Below are 12,536 nucleotides of genomic sequence, written 5' to 3' on the forward strand. Positions count from 1 at the left end.
GAGCCGCACGTCGGGCTCTGTGCTGACAGCTCAGAGCCTGGAGCCTGCTTCGGATTCTGTGTCTCCCTCCCTCTCTGACCCTCCCCTGCTCATGCTTTGTCTCTCTCTGTCTCAAAAATAAATAAAACGTTAAAACAAAAATTTTTTAAAAATGTGTGAGAGTAGTATAATACACACACTAGAAAACATAGGAAACCAGAAGAGAGAAAAAAATAACTACATACTTCCCCATCAGTGTTACAAGTTACTGTCCTCACCTGGCTTTATGTATACCTTTTATTGCCTCATTTCTGTCTGTGGTGGGCCCTACGCATGCGTGTGGAAGACACGCTTCCTATTCTTGATGAACTCCCAGTGGATAAAGAGACCAGTAAGAAAACATGAAAGGGCATTAGGGGCAAAGTTTATGAAATGACTGCTGTGGATCCCGGAAGACAGTCACCTCATTCAGCTCAGGAGTCAAGGAAGGCTTCCTGGAGGAAGTGATTCTGAAATTCAGTTCAGGGAGACAGGCTCTTAAGGATTTGCAACATGTGCAGGGTTCAGCATGCAGCAGGAGAACGTGACTTATTCTGGCAACTGCACTTGGTCGGCAAGTGCACAGAGAAGAGTGTTGGGGGGTGGGGTGCTAGTGGGTGGGCAGAGGCCAGATTAGGCAAGGCCACATGTGCCAGCCAAGGAGATGGGCTTGACCCTGCAGGGAGGGAGCCACCGAAGGACATAAACCAGGAGAATAGCATGGCAAGGTTTGTCCTTAGGGAGGATCACTCTTTTTCAAGATTGTTTTTGTTGTTGTTGTTGTTGTGTTTTGTTTTGAGAGAGAGAGAGAGAGAGAGAGAGAGCGCGCGCGCGCGCTGCAGCGCGCGCACAGGTGCAAGTGAGCACAAGTGGGGGAAGGGCAAAGGCAGAAGGAGAGAGAATCTTAAGCCGGCTCCACACCCAGCCCAGGGGCCCACCTGGGGCTTGATCCCACGACTGTGAGATCATGACCTGGGTGGAAATCAAGAGTCAGATACTTAACGGACTGAGCCTCCCAGGCGCACCAAGGAGGGTCACTCTTTGAGCTAAGTCAAGGGTGGAGTGGGACCAACTCATCACCCAGATAGGAAGAAGTGAGATAAGAGAGGATCCAGTAGCAGAGAAAAGAGACAGGGAGAGAGTGGGAGTTAACTCCATTTTGGACGTTAAATCTGAGGAGGCTGGGCAGCATCCAAATGCTAGTGACTCTGCCTGAAGCCCTGGGGAGAGGTCTAATCTAGAGTCATCCAAGCGGTCGGGATTTGGGAATCCTTGGCACATAGATGAAAATAGAAGCTAGTCTGGAATAGGCTAAGAAAGAAATTCCTCTGAAAGGGAGTATTGAGGGAATAGAGGAGGCAACCTGCATTCACCTCCAGGAGACTAGCAAACGAGGCCAGAGGAGGAGGGGAGGGTGAGGGGCCCTGCAATGTCGAGTGCCTCCCAGTAGTCAGGAGAGCGCAAGACTGGGAAGCGATCATTGGACTCAGCCACTGGGAGCTCTAGTTAAATTTCAGCTGAAATTAAACCTAGCTCTTCGATGGCTGAATCTTCACCCTGGACAGACTGCCCCGTGGAAGAGAGGGAATCTGTGGTCAAAACTGACCAGCAGCCTGGGTTCGTGTGCGTGGTGCTGGCCTGGAAGCCCGGTCGGGATTTGGCCCCGAGCACCACTGTGGCTCGCTGTGAGTAGCTGCTTCTACCGTGGCAGCTGTGTCCCACTGGCCCAGAACGTGAAATCGAGAGCAGAAAGTTCAGGTCACGTAGCATACAAGGTGGACGTAGCTGAGCGTCACTCCAGGCCGTCCGGCCGCCTGGCAGATCTTTGATTCCAGGTTGCCATTTGCTGGAGTGTAACCTCTTCCAAGGATGTTAAGAAGCAGCGTTGGAACATCACTCTCAAGCACCTGGGAGATGCGGAGGAGAGCTCCCTGGGGCCTGCCAGGAACAGTGTTCCACAGTGTGAACAGCTGGAATCCCAGTAGCTTTTTCAGTTAAAAACCAGGAGCAGTTACACAAGGTAGCGTTCTTACTGCAAATGATGTAGCTGAAATGAAGTGTATTCTTAATCACATTTAGGCTCAGGGAATATGATACTGTAATGAGCTTCAGCTTTGTCCAAAAGGGACTGTTATTACTAATAATCATTAATCATTATGGCCCATAAAATCTGATACAGAAGAATAGGAGAATTAAAGGAGAAAAAAAGTGACAGTATCCTGTGGAAGAGTGTCATTTAGTCATTTACAGCTTCCTGCAGGGTAGTTTTAATTTTTAATTAATGTTCTTCATTTATGGAAGTTCTGTTGCTGGCCCACTAGTGGAGGCACCCTGAGCTTTGACTAATAATTTTTTAAAGGATTTTCTATTTTTTTAATGTTTATTTTTGAGAGAGAGAGAGAGAGAGAGGGAGGGACAGAGAGAGGGAGACAGAGGATCTGAAGCAGGCTCCAAGATGTGAACATAGAGACTGATACGGGGCTCAAACCCACGAACCCATGAGATTATGACCTGAGCCGAAATCAGGGGCTGGCCACTCAACCGACTGATCCACCCAGGCACCCCTTTTACAAATAATTTTTAAAAACACATTTGCAGGGAAACCTGACTGGCTCAGTTGGTAGAGCACATGACTCGATCTCAGGTTTGTAAGTTCAAGCCCCACGTTGAGTATAGTTTATTTAAAAACAAAACAAAACAGGGGCACCTGGGTGGCTCAGTTGGTTGGGCATCCAATTTGGGCTCAGGTCGTGATCTTGTGGTCCATGAGTTCGAGCCCCGCATCGGGCTCTGTGCTGACACCTCAGAGCCCGGAGCCTGCTTCGGAATCTGTGACTCCCCCTCTCTCTCTGTCCCCTCCCCAGCTCATGCTCTGTCTCTGTCTCTCAAAAAATAAATAAGTGTTAAAAAAAGTTAATAAAAACAAAACCAAACCATATTTTCAGTGACTCATTATGTCTCTTGTTTGTCCTGCTTCTCATCAAAAGGAAACATTTATTTTTAAAACCCTTTATTAGTTTAAGTTGCATAAAAATTAAAACAAATTTAAATAATATAAGAATATATAGAATGAAGACTAAAAGTTTTCTCCATTCTAAATTGAACCCAACAGGAGTGCTTGGGTGGCTCAGTCAGTTGAGCATCCAACTTCGGCTCACAGTTCATGAGTTCAAGCCCCGCATCAGTCTCTGTGCCGACAGCCTGCTTTGGATTCTGTGTCTCCCTCTCTCTGCCCCTCCCCCGCTTGTGCTCTGTCTCTTTCTCGCTCTCTAAAATAAATAGACATTGAAAATTTTTTTAAAAATAAATAAATTGACACCCACTGGTAGTGTTTCTTGTGTAATATGTTAGACCTTTTTCTATAATAGCATGTATGTATTTAACTACTATTAAATTAAGAATGCATAGTAACAGTAGCCAGAAAGGTAGAAATAACTCATGTCCATTAACAGATGAATGGACAGACGAGATGTTGGGGGTACACACATGCATACATGCACACACACATGCACACACACACGCACACACACATGCACACACACAAAGGAACAATACTCAGCCTTAGAAACGAATGAGTTTCTCATACATGCTCCTACATGGATAAACGTTGAAAACATTATACTAAGTTAATAAGCCAGACACAAAAGGACAAATAATGTATGGTTCCACTTATGTGAGGTAGCTAGAATATACAAGTTTGTAGAGACAAAAAGCAGAATAGAGGATTACCAGGAGCTTGGGGTGGAAGGACTGGAGAAATTGTTGAATGGGTATAGAGTTTCTGTTTGGAATGATGAAAATATCTGGAAATGGCAGTGATGGTTGCCATTCAGAGCATTTTGAATGTACTTAATGCCACTGAATTATACACTTGAAATGGTTAAAATGGCAAATTTTATGTATATTTTACCGTGATAAAAAAAGAAAAGCACAGTGGGTATGTAATTTTCACATTTACTCTAAACACTTAGAAACGATATAAAATATGTGATAAAAATATTTTTAAAATGTATTTACACTTGACAGCTTGAAGTTTGTATCAGTCACCTTGGACGAAGCTATGCAGTGCTAACCAGCAACCCCCTAAATCTTCATTTCTTACAAGCAGAAAAGTTTATTTTTTGCTCACATTACATGTCTTTCACAGATTGGCTGTGATTCTGGCCGTATCCTTTTCATTCCAGGAGCCAGGGTGAAGAAGCTGCCTTCATCTTGAGATGTTGCTATTCTTGTGCCAGAGGAAAAAAGAGAAGATGGCGAAGCATGCAGGATCTTAAGATTTCTAGTTGGAAGTGGCACGCTTCATTTTCATTCACATCTCGTTGATAGCGCTAATGACTTGCCTCTTTTTCTTTTTCTTTCTTTCTTTCTTTCTTTCTTTCTTTCTTTCTTTCTTTCTTTTCTTTCTTTCTTTCTTTCTTTTCTTCCTTCCTTCCTTCCTTCCTTCCCTTCTTTCTTTCTTTCTTTCTTTCTTTCTTTCTTTCTTTCTTTCTTTCGGGAGAGAGACAATCTTAAGCAGGCTCCCCGCGCAGTGCAAGGCCCGACATGGGGCTCCATCCCATGGCCCCGGGATCATGACACTAGCTAAAATCAAATCAAGAGTCAGATGCTTAACCAACTGAGCTACCCAGGCACCCTTTTTTTACTTGATCCTTTTTCAACACCAAAAACAACTTCCAGATGAATTGAAAATCTGAGCATGAAAACAAAACTTGAAAACTGTTAAAAGTATTTTTAATGTTTCAAAATTTAAAAAAATTTTTAGTTTTTTAAATGTTTATTTACTTATTTGGAGAGTGAGAGAGCACGGGGAGGGGTAGAGAGACAGGGAGAGAGAGAAAATCCCAAGCAGGCTATGCGCTGTCAGCATGGAGCCCTATGGGGGACTCGAACTCACAAACCGTGAGTTCATGATCTGAGCTGAGATCAAGAGCGCTTAACTGACTGAGCCACCCAGGCACCCCTATTTTTTATTTGTATTTTTTAAAATTTATTTATTTCTTTTGAAAGAGAGAGAGAGAAAGGGTGTGTATGAGCCAGGGAGGGGCAGAGAGGGAGAGAGAGAATTCCAAGCAGGCTCTGTGCTGTCAGTGCAGAGCCGAATTCATGAACCGTGAGATCATGACCTGAGCCAAAATCAAGGGTTGGACGCTTAACCCACTGAGCCACCCAGATGCCCCATTGCTCCAACCTCTCTTTAATGGGGCACCTGGGTGGCTCAGTGGGTTAAGCGACGGACTCTTGACTTTGGCCCAGGGAATGATTTCACGGTTTGTGAGTTCGAGCCCCACATCGGGCTCCGTGCTAACAGGGCGGAGCCTGCTTGGGATTCTCTCTCTCCCTCTCTCTGTGCCCCTCCCCCACTCATTTTCTCTGTCTCTCTCAAAAATAAACAAACTTAAAAATAAAAACATTTTTTCAATGGCGTAATCTTTTCCTACTCCTAGATTTAAACTCTGGCAAGCCTGAGACTTTTCCATTCATTCTTAGATAGCATTCTTAGAGTCACTTTAATGCATAAGCCTATTCTCGGTTTATAAATATTACCCATTCAAGATCTTAAAACTTTGAACTTGGGGCGCCTGGCTGGCTCAATTGGTGGCGCGTGCAACTCTTGACCTCAGGGCTGATCACACGTCCTGTGTGGAGATTGCTTAAAAATAAAATCTTAAAAAAAAAAAAAACAAAAAACTTTGAACTTGATTTAATGTAGAAAGTTTTTCTTTCCTCCAACTTAGATCTGCTTTGAGTGGGCAGCCTGAAGTGAGAAAGAAGGGGGCAGTTAGTGTTTTTGCTAGGTCATTGTCTTGGGCTCTCTCCAGACCCCACACCCTAGCCTTGGTTCTTATCTTTCCATGGCCCAGGGGTAGAAGGGAAGGAATGAGCAGGGCTCCCTCATAACATGGCTTTGAGCTATGGGTTTGGCAGAGATTAAAGCATTTTTTTTTTTCTCTCGGGGACACTTTCATGGCCCTCTTAGGAGATTCTCTTAGGGTCCTCTTTCCTGCAGGTCCCTCCACCCTCACAGATGTGTTCTGTGGTGAGTGGCTGCTGTGTCTCCTTCTAGCCCCCTGGGAACGGGATTCATCTCTAGCTTCTTGCTGCTGGGTCCCCTCTGCTTCTTCAAGCAGCCCCACTGGACAGGACCACAGCCTCATTGGACAGGACCATTGCCAGCCCTCTCCACACTGCCCTCGTTTTATTCATGGAAACACTCCTGCATCCTTTTTCTTGATGAACTCAGAATAGGGAGCCAAAGCAGCAGCAGTCTCTTGGCTCTCCCATCTAAGCAATCCGTTCTCATGCCTGCTCTCTGGGTTTCCTGGACAAGAGTCTGATGCTGATCCACAGAGACCCCCAACTATAGGAACACACACGGCGAGCTCCATGAGTGGTGTTGCAGTGATATGTCCATTCTCTCTAGGATTGAGGCAAGGTAGGAAGCAACCCTGTGCCTCCTGCCGAGATGGGCCAGCAACTATTCATTGTAGGGCAAAAAGCCTCTGAAGAAATCTCTTCAGAAATTTCTCTTCTCTCTCCACACTCTGACTCTTCTATTATTTTTTACTGTTTATTTATTTTTGAGACAGAGAGTGAGGGACAGAGAGGAAAGAGACAGAATCCCAAGCAGGCTCTGCACTCAGCGCAGAACCCAATGCGGGCCTCGAACTCACAAACGGTGAGATCAAGGGGCGCCTGGGTGGCTCAGTCGGTTAAGCATCCGACTTCGACTCAGGTCACGATCTCGCGGTCCGTGAGTTCGAGCTCCGAGTCGGGCTCTGGGCTGATGGCTCGGAGCCTGGAGCCTGCTTCGGATTCTGTGTCTCCCTCCCTCTCTGCCCCTCCCCCCATTCATGCTCTCTCTCTGTCTCAAAAATAAATAAACGTTAAAAAAAATTTTTTTAAAAAACCACAAAAAACAGTGAGATCAAGACCTGAGCCGGAATCAAGAGTTGTACGCTTAACCAACTGAGCCCCCCAGGTGCCCCCATTATTCTTGACTTGGCTAAGGACTCTAGTTTTCTGAAATTTCCTTTGTAAATTCTGCATATGGAGAGCAAGCCGCATGCCCACTTTGGTATTTTGGTATAGAACATATCAGTACCTCTGAGTGAAGATTAGAATTGAAGCAGGAAGAGCCCTCTTTTAACATCCTGTGACACAGAGAACTAGAATAGAGAACTTCTACAAATCAAAAAGAAAGCGCCAACCCAGAATTTTTAAAAATGGGCAAAGGATATGAACAGGCAAGTCAGAAAGCTGAACCTTGTAGGGCAATGAACATTGAAGATGCTGAGGCTGAGGCATTTCCCATCCTGCTCCCAGAAGGTCGGGCAGCCGTTGTCTCTCTTCTTTGGGGCAGTGTTGTTCACGGTGCCATCTGTCAGAAATTCTTTTCCCATTTCTCCTGAGAGCTCTGGGATCCTGATGCAAGCAGGACTCCTGTTGGCCCTGAGTCCCTAGAATGAGCCCCCTGTGCTGCCCCCAGGACACCATGGGAAGCTTTCCCCCTCCATCTTCTATCTCTGTGTGCCTGTCTGTAGCTCGTTGGCATCTTGTGGATCCCCTCACTTGCAGAGAGGAAGGGATAAACCTACTTTTGTAAATTGTGTTCTTCCAAGGCCATTTCAGAATTAATAATCAGGTTACATGTGTCATAGATACCCAGAGCTTTAAATTGTAATGGGGTTTCCTTTGGAAGCAGCTGCTACATTTCTTGGACTCTTCCTGTGTTTTCTTTTTTTTTTTTAGGTCTCTAAAGGATTGGCTTCTTTAGAGGATTTTTGTTTATTTCATTTGGAAGGTCATAATCATTATCGAAACCTTTCCAAGTCGTTCATAATGTCGTGTGTCTCAAAAACTCATGGTAGGACTTCGGTGTGTCCTGGGTGTTGGAAACAGTTCCCGATTCCCAGGGCTTTTCCTGGAGGGGCCACCTTCTCACCTCTGGCCTGAACAAAATGAGGGCCACCCACCAAAATGATGGAGGCAGCTGTGGCAAGAAGCTCTGGTCTCAGAGTCCAACTCCAAAGCGTTGTTACCTTGCCTCGATTTTAAAGACGCATCTGCCGGTTGGAGCTGTCATGAGAATTACGTGATGGAATGAATATGTGTGAGGGTGAGTGTAGGGGCTCACAAATGCAAGCTCTTCTAGTACAGAGCACGGCCAGCTGCGGCTTCTTAAAAGTCGATTCTCTTTACTTCTAATTCACTTTTTTTTTTTTTTTTGCTCATAACTAAAGTACTTTTCTAGAAAAAAAAAAAGTCGATTCTCTTTTTTTCCCATCATTAAATGAGTTCAGATGCATGAGAGTTTTGAGAACACAAGCAAGGAGAAGGAGAGCAACCATGTAACTCTGTATCCCATGCCCTTGTAGTCATTATTCCATGCCAAGGCTAGGACTATTTTTTCACACTGTTGTAAACATGTGGAACATAAGATGTTGAGTATTACATTTATACCTAATATCACAAGACTTTCTCACATTATTTCAGTCTTTGTAAACCTAGGGGTTTTTCTCTTTACCATTAAATTTTTTGGTTATGAAACCATGATTCCAAAGCTGAAACTATATAATCGGTGTGTAAGTGAGTGCTGACCCCTTTCCTCCCCTGCCCCATTGCCTGCTTCTAACCATTTTATTTGTTGATGATTTACTTTCCAGTGCTTTTTTTTTTTTTAATGTTTATTTTTGAGAGACAGCCAGAGCACAAGCAGGGGAGGGGCAGAGAGTGAGGAAGACACAGAATCCGAAGCAGGCTCTAGGCTCTGAGCTGTCAGCACAGAGCCGATTTTGGGCTTGAACTCACAGACCATGATATCATGACCTGACCGAAGTCAGACGCTCGACTGAGTGAGCCACCCAGGCGCCCTTCAGTGCTTATATAATTAGTATTTTCCCTTCCTTCCCATGTGAAAAGTAGCACACTATAGTTTTTTCATTAAACAGTATATCCTGAAGACCATTCCATGTCAATAATTAGAGTTTTTCCTCATTGCTTTTTATGGCAATGTGTGGCTATATTTTAGCTCATTCAACCAGTTTTCTAAACAATGGACATTTAAGTCCTTTTCAGTTTTATACCATTACAAATAAAGCCGTGGGTGCCTGGGTGGCTCAGTCAGTTAAGCGTCGCTTATTTTTTTTTTTTTTTTAATTTTTGTAATGCTTATTTTATTTTTGAGAGAGACAATATGAGTGGGGTAGGGGCAGAGAGAAAGGGAGACACAGAATCTGAAGCAATCCAAAAAGTAAGGACATTCTCCAAAATAAACTTCATCACACCTTTCAATAATAAACAGTACTTTTTTTAAAGTAGACTAATTTCCTAGTTTCTTTTTTTTCTTTTCTTTTTCTTTTTTTTTTTTCTTTTGACTGGGAAAATAACTTTATTTCCTTTGGGGGTGTGGGCAGACTTCTAGTCTCAGAACTTACTGGAATTGTTCCTTGGTGCCAGTGGCCTTTGTGACTTTGAGTACATTGAAGCACACAGTCTTGATCAAGGGCCAGCACTTGCCCACTGTGGCAGTGTCGCCAATCTGGGCATCCCTGAAAGGGGACAGGTGCACGGACATGTTCTTATGGTGTTTCTCAAAGTGGTTATACTTTCAGATGTGGTGGAGGTGACAGTGGTCTTCTGCATCTTTGCTTTGGTCATCACACCAGACAGAATCTGCCCTTGGATGGAGACATCAGTAAAGGGGCATTTTTGGTCGATATTAAGTGCCCTCAGTGGCCTCCTTGGGCGTCTTGAAGCCCAGACCGATGTTTCTGTAGTATCGCAGGAACTTCTCCAGCCAGTTTCTCCTAGCAGGACCCTCGTCTTATTTTGAAAGATGGTTGGCTGCTTTTGGTAAGTACACTGAGTCTGAATGTCCGCCATCTTCCCGGCCACTTGGAAAAAGGAAGGTCCCCAGTTTCTGACACCTAGTATTTATTCAAATTTCCTTGGTTGTTCCAAAAATATCTTTTACAATTTGTTTTTTAAACCAGGATCCAATCAAATACCACAGACTGCATTTGGTTGTTATATCTTTTTTATTTAAAGCGGGTTCCCCCTCATACCCCTTTTTGTCATCAAACTGACTCCAAGAGACTTGGCCAATTGTCTTGTGATGTGTCCCACATCCTCGATTTGTCTGATTGTTTATTCATGATGTCATTGACCTTGTTTCTTTATGCCATGTTTTTCTGTCTTTTTTTTTTTTTTTTTAAGTTTTGTTCATTCCAGGTAGTTTCTGTTGGGTTTTTTGATCTCTTTCCCAAGAGGCTGATCCTAGACTGATTGGAATCTCTGCCAGTTGTGGATTGTTTACCTTGTGGGTCTTGTCCTTATCGGCTGGGTCCTATCGATGCCTCCCTGATGTCAGGAAGTCTCATTCCCTGAGAAGATGCATCCAGCCAGTTTCCTGCTTGGAGAGTATACACCTGGGAGCCAGTGGGAGAAGGAGTTTGGGCTTTCAATATTCAACACTTAAACATCCTCCAATTACCCTGTGTTCCAACTGAAAACTTGGGTCATGTTTCTCAGACCCGAGACCCTCTCTTGTCTCCAGATAATAGACCTCAAGTTTCTAGCTGGGGTAGGGGGGAGACCACCACCCAGGAGAGGGGATCTGGGGGTCTAAATGCTTTTTTTTTTTTTAAGTGATCTCTAGGGTACATGGGTGGCTCAGTCAGTTAAGCGTCCGACTTCAGCTGAGGTTGTGATCTCACGGCTTGTGGATTCGAGCACTGCGGCGGGCTCTGTGCTGACAGTTCAGAGCCTGGAGCCTGCTTCAGATTCTGTGTCTCCCTCTCCCTCTCTGCCCTTCCCCTGCTCGCACTCTGTCTCTCTCTTTCCTTCTTAAAAATAAATAAACATTGGGGCGCCTGGGTGGCTCAGTTGGTTGGGCGGCCGACTTCGGCTCAGGTCATGATCTCGCGGTCCGTGAGTTCGAGCCCCGCATCAGGCTTTGTGCTGACAGCTCAGAGCCTGAAGCCTGTTTCAGATTCTGCGTCTCCCTCTCTCTGACCCTCCCCCGTTCATGCTCTGTCTCTCTCTGTCTCAAAAATAAATGTTAAAAAAATAAATAAATAAAAATAAAAAAAAAAATAAACATTAAAATTAAAAAAAACAAAAAAAACCAACTAATCTCTACATCCAACATGGGGCTGGAACTCACGACCCTGAGATCAAGAGTCATATGCTCTACCAACTGAGCCAGCCCGGTATCCCTCCAACTGTTTCTGAAACAGCCTTTTCACCAATCCTGCTTTGGGCTCCACCTTCACCGTCATTACCCATGGTACCTGTTGGCCAATCCCTGAGCCTTTGGGGGTGGGCTGTAAAAGGGACTCCTGTTTGTTTTTTGTGTGTGTTTGTGTTTGTTTCCTACCTGTTGGCTTCTATTTCAGCTTTCTCAGAAATGCCTAAATCATTCGGCACTTCCCCATCTGCTTTTTGGCTTCCAAAATATTGTTGTTGCCATCCCCTCTTCTGTCTCTTCTTGGCCCTTGCGGGTTTGCATCCTTTCCAAATCCCTTTACTGATGCTTTGGAGGAGTAAAAGAGGAGGGGGCAGGAGAAATACATGGATCTACCCACCAGCTTATCCAGTCTTTGGTTTCGAGAAATGCTTGGTTGGTTTGATGAGCATTTTGGTTGTAGAAGACCCCTGGGTATTCAGATCTAGGTGAGGGCAGCACAAAGAGGAAGCTGAATTGCCCAGCATTGCACTGAGGAGGAGGATTTTGAGAGAACTCTGCAATGACTGGAGCTCCAGCAGTTATCTTGTGTTATGAAGTAACCTTGAAGAGGGAACAGAAAGAGAGGAGTCTGGCTCTAATAATACCATGAAGCTCCCATACCAGTTCTGCACTATTTACGTCTGGACTTTTTTTTCCCTTTTTTTTTTTTTTTTAACGTACAGAAGAAAATTCTTTGGGGTTTTCCCCCCCTCTGTTTTATCGTTATAGTCACTATCACATGCCAAGTACTGCTCTAAGTGCTTGGCTTATATACTAATTTTTATACCAACTTATGAAGTCAGTACTATTACTGTCCCTGTTTGACACATGAGCAGTGAAGCACGACGTGGTTACCTAACTTGCCTGAAGTGACGTAGCTAGTAAAAGCTAGTAAACTAGGCGGTTTGGGCTTGTAAGCACCGGTCTGTTACCTCAGCATGGCCAAACCCAGTCCTCACCAACACGGCTGTGCAATGCAGTCCCAGAACCTGCCACCCACCACAGTCGTGCGGTATTGGTGACTTTTCAGAATTCCTGGTGAATGATTTATAAGATACCAGGCAGTAAGCACACTCCCGCCCACCCCTGGACCCCCAAGAGTCCCCTGTCCCCTGACACTGAAGGGAATGAAGGGGATTTCAGAGCTACAGGTTGTGAGCGGCTGTGGTGCAGGCAAAGGTCTGAGAAGCAGGGGGGAAGGACCCAGTGACGTGGCAGAGCAGGGTGCGGGCAGTAGGCAGCAGCACAGACAAAGAGCAAATGGCAGACAAGGCCCCTTTCCCCAAAC

General features: G+C 44.9%; 1 pseudogene; it reads right to left on the minus strand.

Moving 5' to 3' along the window:
• Positions 1-1,772: 1,772 nt before the first annotated feature.
• Positions 1,773-9,903, minus strand: LOC128773701 (40S ribosomal protein S11-like; annotated as a pseudogene).
• Between the last annotated feature and the right edge of the window lie 2,633 nt (positions 9,904-12,536).

The sequence above is a fragment of the Panthera pardus genome, unplaced genomic scaffold (genome assembly GCF_024362965.1).
Source record: "Panthera pardus isolate Hobbes unplaced genomic scaffold, ASM2436296v1 HiC_scaffold_26, whole genome shotgun sequence".
NCBI lineage: Eukaryota > Metazoa > Chordata > Mammalia > Carnivora > Felidae > Panthera > Panthera pardus.